The sequence below is a fragment of the Glycine soja genome, chromosome 10, assembly GCF_004193775.1.
Source record: "Glycine soja cultivar W05 chromosome 10, ASM419377v2, whole genome shotgun sequence".
In the NCBI taxonomy this organism is placed as follows: domain Eukaryota; kingdom Viridiplantae; phylum Streptophyta; class Magnoliopsida; order Fabales; family Fabaceae; genus Glycine; species Glycine soja.
In genome coordinates, this window is record NC_041011.1 from 9,476,152 (window position 1) to 9,485,742 (window position 9,591).

Sequence of the window (9,591 nt, forward strand, 5' to 3'; positions counted from 1 at the left end):
CGCTTTGGGCATATGGTCGTACTTACTTTACGATGATTTTTCCGAAACGCAAAAAATGTGTAGGTCTTGTGCACTTTTGTTCGCACGCCTTTTTAAAAAAAGATGTGATCTCGGGCATCAACCGTGTCCAGGTTACAAGCTGTTTTTAATCTTTTGAAAAAAAAAAGAAAGAAAAAAACAAAAACAAACAAGAACAAAAAGTATATCTTTCAGCTGAAAAGCCAGCACGCTTTTGAAAAGAAATAACTTCCAGCTTTTCTTTGAAAATAAATTCACTGATCATAACACCAGTTTTTGGTGGGAAAAAAATGTGTATGCACCCAAAATGGACTCAGATGAATGCATGAATTGATAAAAGAACATGTTTTGGAAACACTGGGTTGACTTAAATAGGGAAAACGAATCTTGAGCCCTAGTGTCACATGACCATAAAAACTTGATGCTTGAGTGTCCACATGGGTGCATGCATGACTAGTTTTGCATAAAATTTCCAAATCATCATTGTTGCATATGTGTCATGGAAATAATGTGAGACATTCCTTTATCCCTGATCAAAGATCGGAAGAAAGCAAAAGAAAAAAATTCCCAATCAAAGATCGGAAGAAAGCAAAAGAAGAAAATTCTCAATCAAAGATTGGAAGAATGCAAAAAAGAAAGAAAAATTCCCGATCAAAGATCGAAAGAAAACAAAAGAAATATACAAAAAGGTCTTTGGACCAGACAATATCTGAACAATATAGAATTTTCACAAGCAAACAAGAAAAGAAAGGAAACCACGACTTGAAGTGGTTCTCTCCCTTTGATCGCCAACCAAAATCCTCTGCACTGGCGACTTTCTCGCCCTGCACTAAACAAAAACAGAGAAGGAAAAGGACCAAACACTTAGAGCCAAATTTCCCACCAAGAACACTATTCCCAAAAAATTCCTATTGATCCATGATCATGCATGTAATCTTTGATTTGATAGGAAATGATTTGCAAAATCAAGTTATGACATATCTATGGTTCAGAATTAGGATAAAACACTTACCTGTGTGAGATTGATACACTTTGAGGGATTTTCTTCTATTTTATTGGACCCAGTGTTTCCTCTAAATGGTCATTTAGAAATGAAACGCTAGCATCCAATATCTCATTTGTGGTTAAGAGAAAATTTCATCAGCATACTCTCCTTCCCCAATAGACACATTATTTTTCACCAAAAATTATATGTCGCTCTGATCAGTTAGAGGTTTTGTTTCTTTACTAAAGCATGTTTGCATTTTAGTGAAAGAACACTGAGACTATTTTAGTCTCACCAAATCAAGAACTACATAGGTTTGAGTTCCTAATCACAAATTGAGGATACGTAGGAGCAAAAGTCCCACTTTTACCGACCACCCCACCTTTTGCTATCGTGACCTATGAGTCTGGTGGCACGCGGAGACACCCAATGGTTATCCAAACACACTTTTTGATATCGTGACCCGTGAGTCCGGTGGCACGTAGACACACCCGATGGTTATCCGTGCACACTTTTTGCTATCGTGAGCTTTGAGTCTGGTGGCACGCGGAGACACTTGATGGTTATCCGTGCACACTTTTTGCTATCCTGTGACCCGAGAGTTCGATGGCACGCGGAGACACCTTATGGTTATCCACACCTTTTGTCAGCTAGAGGCAAGTGAGCCCGTTGACACTCAAAGACCAATGTGGTCATCTGAACCCTTCTCAGAGATGTCAGCGTCTTCCGGCCAAGACCGCAAAAATGTCTCAATTCTTCTATCGTGACCTGTGAGTCCGATGGCACGCGGAGACACCAAATGGTTATCCGCGCACACTTTTTGCTATTGTGACCTGTGAGTCCGATGGCACGCGGAGACACCTGATGGTTATCCGCGCACACTTTTTGCTATCCTGTGACCCGAGAGTCCGATGGCACGCGGAGACACCTTATGGTTATTCGCACCTTTTGTCAGCTAAAGACAAGCGAGCCCGTTGACACCCAGAGACCAATGTGGTCATCTGCACCCTTCCCGGAGATATAAGCGTCTTCCGGTCGAGAACGCGAAAAAGTCTCGTTTCTACCGTCAGACTCAAGGGTCCAGTAGCATGCAGATACTAACGTCGCCATGTACACCTTTCCCAAAGATGTCAGTGCGTTTCGGCCGAGACCGCGAAAAAGTCTCGTTTCTACCGTCAGACTCAAGGGTCCGGTAGCACGCAGAAACTAACGTCATCATCTGCACCTTTCCCGAAGATGTCAGCGTCTTCCGGCCGAGACCGCGAAAAAGTCTCGTTTCTACCGTCAAACTCAAGGGCCCGGTAGCACGCTGAGACTAACGTCATCATCTGCACCTTTCCCGAAGATGTCAGCGTCTTCCGGCCGAGACCGCGAAAAAGTCTCGTTTCTACCGTCAGACTCAAGGGCCCGGTAGCACGCTGAGACTAACGTCATCATCTGCACCTTTCCCGAAGATGTCAGTGTCTTCCGACCAAGATCACGAAAAGGTCTCGTTTCTACCATCAGACTCAAGGGTCCGGTAGCACGCAGAGACTAACGTCGTCATCTACACCTTTTCCAGAGATGTCACCGTCTTTCGGCCGTGACCACGAAAAAGTATCCTTTTTACTGTCAGACTCAAGGGTCCGGTAGCTCGCAGAGACTAACGTCGTCATCTGCACCTTTCCTGGAGATGTCAGCGTCTTCCGGCCGAGACCGCAAAAATTTCTCGTTTCTTCCATCAGACTCAAGGGTCCGGTAGCACACAGAGACTAATGTTGTCATCTGCACCTTTCTCAGAGATATCAGCGTCCTCCGGCCGAGACTGCGAATGTATCATTTCTACCATTAGACTCAAGGGTCCGATAGCACGCAGAAACTAACGCCGTCATTTGCACCTTTCCCGGAGATGTTAGTGTCTTTCGGCCGAGACTGCGAAAAAGTCTCATTTCTACCGTCAGACTCAAGGGTTTGGTAGCACGCAGAGACTAACATTGTCATATGCACCTTTCCCGGAGATGTCAGTGTATTTCGACTGAGACCGCGAAAAGTCTCGTTTCTATCGTCAGACTCAAGGATCCGGTAGCATGCAGAGACTAACGTCGTCATCTACACCTTTCCCAGAGATGTCAGCGTCTTCGGGCCGAGACTATGAAAAAGTATCGTTTCTACCGTTAAACTCAAGGGTCTAGTAGCACGCAGAGACTAATGTCGTCATTTGTACCTTTCCCGGATATGTCAGCATCTTTCGACCGAGACCGCAAAAAAGTCTTATTTCTACCGTCAGACTCAAGGGTCTGGTAGCACACAGAGACCAACGTTGTCATCTGCACCTTTCCTGGAGATGTCAGCGTCTTCTGGCCGAGACTATGAAAAAGTCTCGTTTCTACCGTCAAACTCAAGGGTCTGGTAGCACGCAGAGACTAACGTCGTCATTTGTACCTTTCTCGGAGATGTCAGCATCTTCCGACCGAGACCACCAAAAAGTCTCGTTTCTACCGTCAGACTCAAGGGTCCGGTAGCACGTAGAGACCAACATGGTCATCTGCACCTTTCCCGGAGATGTCGGCGTCATCCGGTCGAGACCGCGAAGAAGTCTCGTTTCTATCGTCAGACTCAAGGGTCTGGTAGCATGTGGAGATACCTCGTGGTTAACGACACCTTTGTCAGCCAGAGGCGAAGAAGTTCGATGATAACTGGATGATGATGGTCGAGTGAGGTTCAGCTCAAACGAAATTAATGTCTTATCTTTACTTTCCTTTTATCTCCAATAAAAAATAAGTAAAGAGGGGCAACTGTCATACCCTAATTTCGTCGGGAGACACTTGCGATCGGCTTTTGAACCTTGTTTATTCCCTTCGGGACCCTCAAAACAAGCATTATTGCGTAATCCATAAAGTTTCGCAACATTCCAAAAGTCAAAACAAGCATTGTTGCATAATCCGTAAAGTTTCGCAGCATTCTGGAAGTCAAAACAAGCATTTTTGCATAATCCGTAAAGTTTCACAACATTCCGGAAGTCAAAACAAGCATTGTTGCGTAATCCGTAAAGTTTCACAACATTCTGAAAGGAAAAGCAAGCATCGTTGCATAATCTGTAAATTTTCACAACGTTTAGGAAGAAAAACACCCATCTCCGTGGAACCCGTAAAGTTTCGAGAGGTTTCGGAAAGAAATCGGCAGAAAAACACAAAGAGGGTGTATTTAGTGAAATGGGGGTGCAGATAGAAATTTTCTAAACTGGGCTCTTCTAGGGGATTCTGTACCTTTTCTGTCTTCCTAGCTAAGCAAACTCCACATTTTGTTGAAAAATGGTTTCCGGGGCTTCCGTAATGCTTCCGTAAAATTTTCGAAAACCTTGGGTAAGCATATTTCACTTAATATTGGAGAAAGGGAAGAGAAAAAAGAGGAAAATCAAGTCCTATATGCTTTCGGGACTTCCGTAATGCTTCCGTAAAATTTTTGAAATCTTTGGGTAAACATATTTCACTTAATATTGGTGAAAGGCAAGAGAAAAAAGTGGAAAATCAAGTCCTATATGCTTCCGGGACATCCGTAATGCTTTCGTAAAATTTCTGATAACCTTGGGCAATCCTATTTCACTTAATATTGTGAAAGGGAATAGAAAAAAAGAGGAAAATCAAGTTCTATATGCTTTTGTAACTTTTCTGTAAATTACTAAAAAGGGGGTGAAGTTATCAAGATGGGGTGCAAATAGAAATTTCCAAATTTTAGAATCTAGGCCCTTCCAGAACATTTTGGAAGCTGACCCGGCGAGCTAACCTCCTCCCCATTTTTCTATAAATAGGCCAAGGGGGCTTTCCAAGGGGGCTTTCCAAAGGGTCTCTGACCCCTATGCTATGCATTTTAGCTATTTTAGGTGAAAAACGTGTTTCCGTGAAGAAAATCCAAGCTGAGGTGCTTTCGTAACACTTGCGAGACGTTTCCGTGAGCAAATCCGTGAAAATTTTCCGCCGTTCTTCGTATGTTCTTCGTTCTTCAACCGGTAAGTTTTCGAATCCGAGAGTTTCAATTCATTTCTTGTTTTGTTGGCTTTCTTCTTCATTTCGTTCACTTTTGGTTTTCTTTTTTCTTCCATTTTTAACGAGCTTTAACCGATCGTTTAACCCGTTATGTCGTCTAATAAATGATAAAAATGAATTTCAACCGATCATTTACGTTGTAATCTCATTTAATCACTGTTAAAGCAAAATCTAACCGATCGTTCACACTGTAACCTCAGTTAAAGCAAAAAAAGCAAAATATCTTGGTAAAAAATAATAAAATAATCAAAAAAATCAATCAGACATTTTTCTATGAAAGTTTCCTTGAATGAATTTACTAATAACCAAAGTGAAGCTAAGGCTAAAATCAACTCTTAAATCAAGCTTTGTCCGCAAAAATCACTAAAAACCGTTTTAAGGTCCAATGCCTTAAACGATCTTCTTTGCTTTTATTGGTTAACATAGACCGTTCAAAAGCATAAAATCAACACGTAACTTTACCGCTTTTGCAAGAACTACATAGGTCTGAGTTCCTCATCACAAATTGAGGATACGTAGGAGCGAGGGAAACACCCTTGTCGACCACAAAAAGATAAAAAAAATACAAAAAGGTCTATAAAAACATAAAAAAGGGAAAATAAAACAAATTGAAGACATGATATTCCACATTTGATTAAAGGTTGTCGTCCTTTGTGACGAACGCGTGGGGTGCTAATACCTTCCTCGTGCGTAAAAATAACTCCCGAACCTTTTCATGGTTAAAGTTCGTAGACCACATGTTTCGAGTTTTCAATGTTTTCCTCCAATAAATGTTGGTGGCGACTCCGCGCGCCTTTCTCCAATAAACGACGGTGCTGACATCAGCACCATCTTAGAAAGTACATATTTCTACATCGGTCCTTACCTCAGCACCGATGTTAAAACATACATTTTCTACATCGTTTACGAAGGAAAAACCGACTTAGAAGATGTAATTTCTACATCGATGGTCGGGATAACACCGATTTAAAAAATGAGTCCTTCCACAACAGGCGTGACATTTTGCAACGATGTAGATAACACACTTTCTAAGTCGTTTATGACATCAACAACGTCTTCAATAAATACTTTTCAAAGACGGTGCTTGGTTTAGGACTGATGTAGAAAAAATTGTATTTCTACATCGGTCGATATTGGACCGATGTCGAAACGTTACACTTATAGCGACGTCATATTCTACATTGGTTGACCACCGATGTAGAATGTTGTTTTCGACCGATGTAAAAAGCGCGCTTTTTAGTAGTGACAAAAGATAAGGACGAGGTTCTACAATAGGATTGTTTTTGAATTGATGGTAATCTTTTGTTTAATTGTGATTTTCTTCTTCTTTTAGAGAATATATGCTTGTGCCGATATGTTAGCTTGTTGGATAAGCAGCCTCAGAAATATTAAGAAGGGGGGTTGAATTAAGATTTCGTTGACTATTCCTAATTGAAATTTCCTTTTCTTAATTATTCCCTAGATTCAATTATTTCTTTGTTAACAAGTTACTAAAATAATAAATGAAGGAAAATAACTTGCGGAAATGTGAAGACAACAGAAAGTAAAAGAGATAAGGGAAGAGAGAATGCAAAATCAGATTTATCCTGGTTCGGCCACAACTCGTGCCTACATCCAGTCCCCAAGCAACCCGCTTGAGATTTCCACTATCCTTGTAAAATCCTTTACAAGCAATGAACCACAAAGGAATCCTCTCCTTTGTGTTCAGTGATTACAACCAAGAAGTTATGCCCACTTCTTGCGATGAACTCAAAAGCGGTTAGTCTTTTGAGTCCAGCGATAACAACCAAGAAGTTGTACCCACTTCTTGCAATGAACCCAAAAGCGGTTAGTCTTTTGGATCCAGTGATCAACCAAGAAGCAAATCCGCTTCTTGCAATGAACCCAAAAGCCGTTAGTCTTTTAAGTCTAGTGTTTAACCAAGAAGACCTTTTCTTGAAAAACAGTCACCAAGAGTAAGTCTCTTGAAAAGCTTTTTGTAAGAATGGAGGAGAGGAAGAAAATAGAATAGCACAAGTTTTTGCCCAATGAACTTTTCTTGACAAAGCAAGTATTGAACAAAAACTTTTAGAAAGATGTTGAGAATGATTCAGTAATAAGTATGTTTTGAAATTCGTGCCATGGTCACATATTTATAGCCATTTGATGGCTCTTGAAGAAACCATGTTAAAAGTTGTGACTTTCGGAAATTTCTTCAAAACTAGTCACTTTAAAAGTTGTGACTCTCTTGAAAACTAGTCACTTAAAAGTTGTGACTCTCTTTGAAAACTAGTCACTTAAAAGTTGTGACTCTTGGCAAATTCTTTAAAAACTAGTCACTTTAAAAATCGTGACTCTTGGTAATTTATTTTTTAAAACCAGTCACTGGTAATTGATTACCATTATAGTGTAATCGTTTAGACATCAACAGATGTGACTCTTCATGTTTAGATTTGAAAACCAACTTTTAGAAACACTGGTAATCAATTACAAATGTCGTGTAATCGATTACACAAGTTTGAAAATGTTTTATCATAAGTTGTGACTCTTGAAATTTGAAATCCAACGTTCAAAAATAGTGGTAATCGATTACTACTTTGTAAAACAGTTATAAAATTGTTTGGGCTTTTGGTAATCGATTACCAGAGAGTAAAAACTCTACTAAAAGATTTTTCTTTGAAAATTTCTTTTGGACAAATTGTGTTATTCAATCTTTTCTTTGAAAAAATATTTTTATACTTATCTTGATGCTTTTCTTGAAGTTCTTGCATTTCTTGAGTCTTCTCTTGAATCTTTACTTGAATCTTGATTCTTGATTGAATGACTCTTTGATTCTTGAAACTTGCTTGAATCTTGATTCTTGTCTTGAGTTTTTGGCATCATCAAAATAAGCTTGAAAGCTTTGCTTCCACATAGCTAACTTTGGAGTTTCTTCTCAATCTTTTATTTGGTGGGATTCGGTTCCTGGCTATTGTTCTGAGGATTTTTTACGTAATTGTATAGGGCTTCCGAGTTTGAGTTTTCGTTGATTTGTATGGGTTTGGTCCCCCATGTTGTTGTTTTTGTTCTTTCTTATTTAAAAGTATTATTGTCTTGGTGGGCTGCAAATTACTACAAGAAAAATGCCTTATACCTACAAACACCTTTACCTACACACATAAATTAGTGTAGGTAAAATTTAAAAATAGTTTATTACCTACCATTGTTTAATGTAGGTTTAATTCAAAAACTTGTACTTACAGTTTTTAGTATAGGTAAATGTTGATAAAATATAAAAGTACTTTTTACCTACAACTATGTAGTGTAGGTAAAACCTTACAAAAACTTATACCTACAACGTAAAATAAAAAAGATTTTTACTTACAAATGGATGGATAATGTAGTTAAATTAATGAAATTTTAAAATATTACTAGTATTTAATTTGAATTTATTCTTATTTTAATTTTTCACAAATTAGGGTGGTTATAATTCTAACTATAATTTAATAAAATAGACTTAGTTCATCTCATTCTAATTCAAATATAATTTAATAAATAATAGAGTTACTCTATCCATTCTAATTCTATTGTATAATCTTGATTCTATAATTTAGAATGGAACAGAGAAAGGAACAAGTGTCTCAAAAAGAGGGAGAGAAAGGAACCGAGAGAATTGTGGAAATGGAAGGTGGTGGCGACATCTTCCTCGACTCGACTCGGATTCAGTGGTTGTTAAATATACTCATTCTTCTCCTCTCTCGATTCACATCTCTTTCTTTCTCTCTACCTTAAGGTTTTCTCATTCCTATCTTCTACAAATTTGATTTTTATTTTTAGGTCATTTCATTTGTTTTTTACTTCGATTTCTATGGAAGAATTTTTTCTTCGGAATAAATTTTAGGTTCTAAATTGATATTCTATTGAGCTTTCATTCTGTGTGGACTCTAGTTGCTAACAAATGCATTAAGTATGATTGAAGGTTTGGGAAGAAGTTGTCTGAGATTGCAAAAATACATATAGCTTCGATACAGTTTTCATGAGATAGATTTGCAATGGTTAGAAGCACATTTCCCTGATGATAAACAAGGAGATCATTTGTTTCCTTACCAAGACCTCAACAATTTTGTTTCTCCAGAGTAGGGAAAGTTGGTGGCTGATTTGCATTACTAAGTTTCTCTTAGTCTTGTGTCGTTTTGTGTTGGCTAGGATCTTATTACACATGCAAATCAAATAAATGGAAAAAAGGCAATCCAGGTGTATATGCTTGTGATTCCTTTGAAAACAGCTTAAGTTTTGAAGAGGATACTTCATTTTGGGAAAAGTATTTCTGAACCTGTTTGTTAATTAGATTGGATTGGACTGCCTCCTATAACGGCTTCATGTTTTTTACATTTTGAATATGCAACTCATTTGGGGACATTTTTGAAAAAGGATTTAGAGTTGTACCTATATTAGGTATGTATCACATATTGTACCCAACATTGACTCTTAGGTATTGTTTGGCTGAGATGATGCCATGGTGAAAAGAAAATAGAAATTAGAGGCAGAGGTCCGAGAAACCAAGAAATAAAAATAATAGTGAAGAAATTGAAGGGAACACAAAGTCTT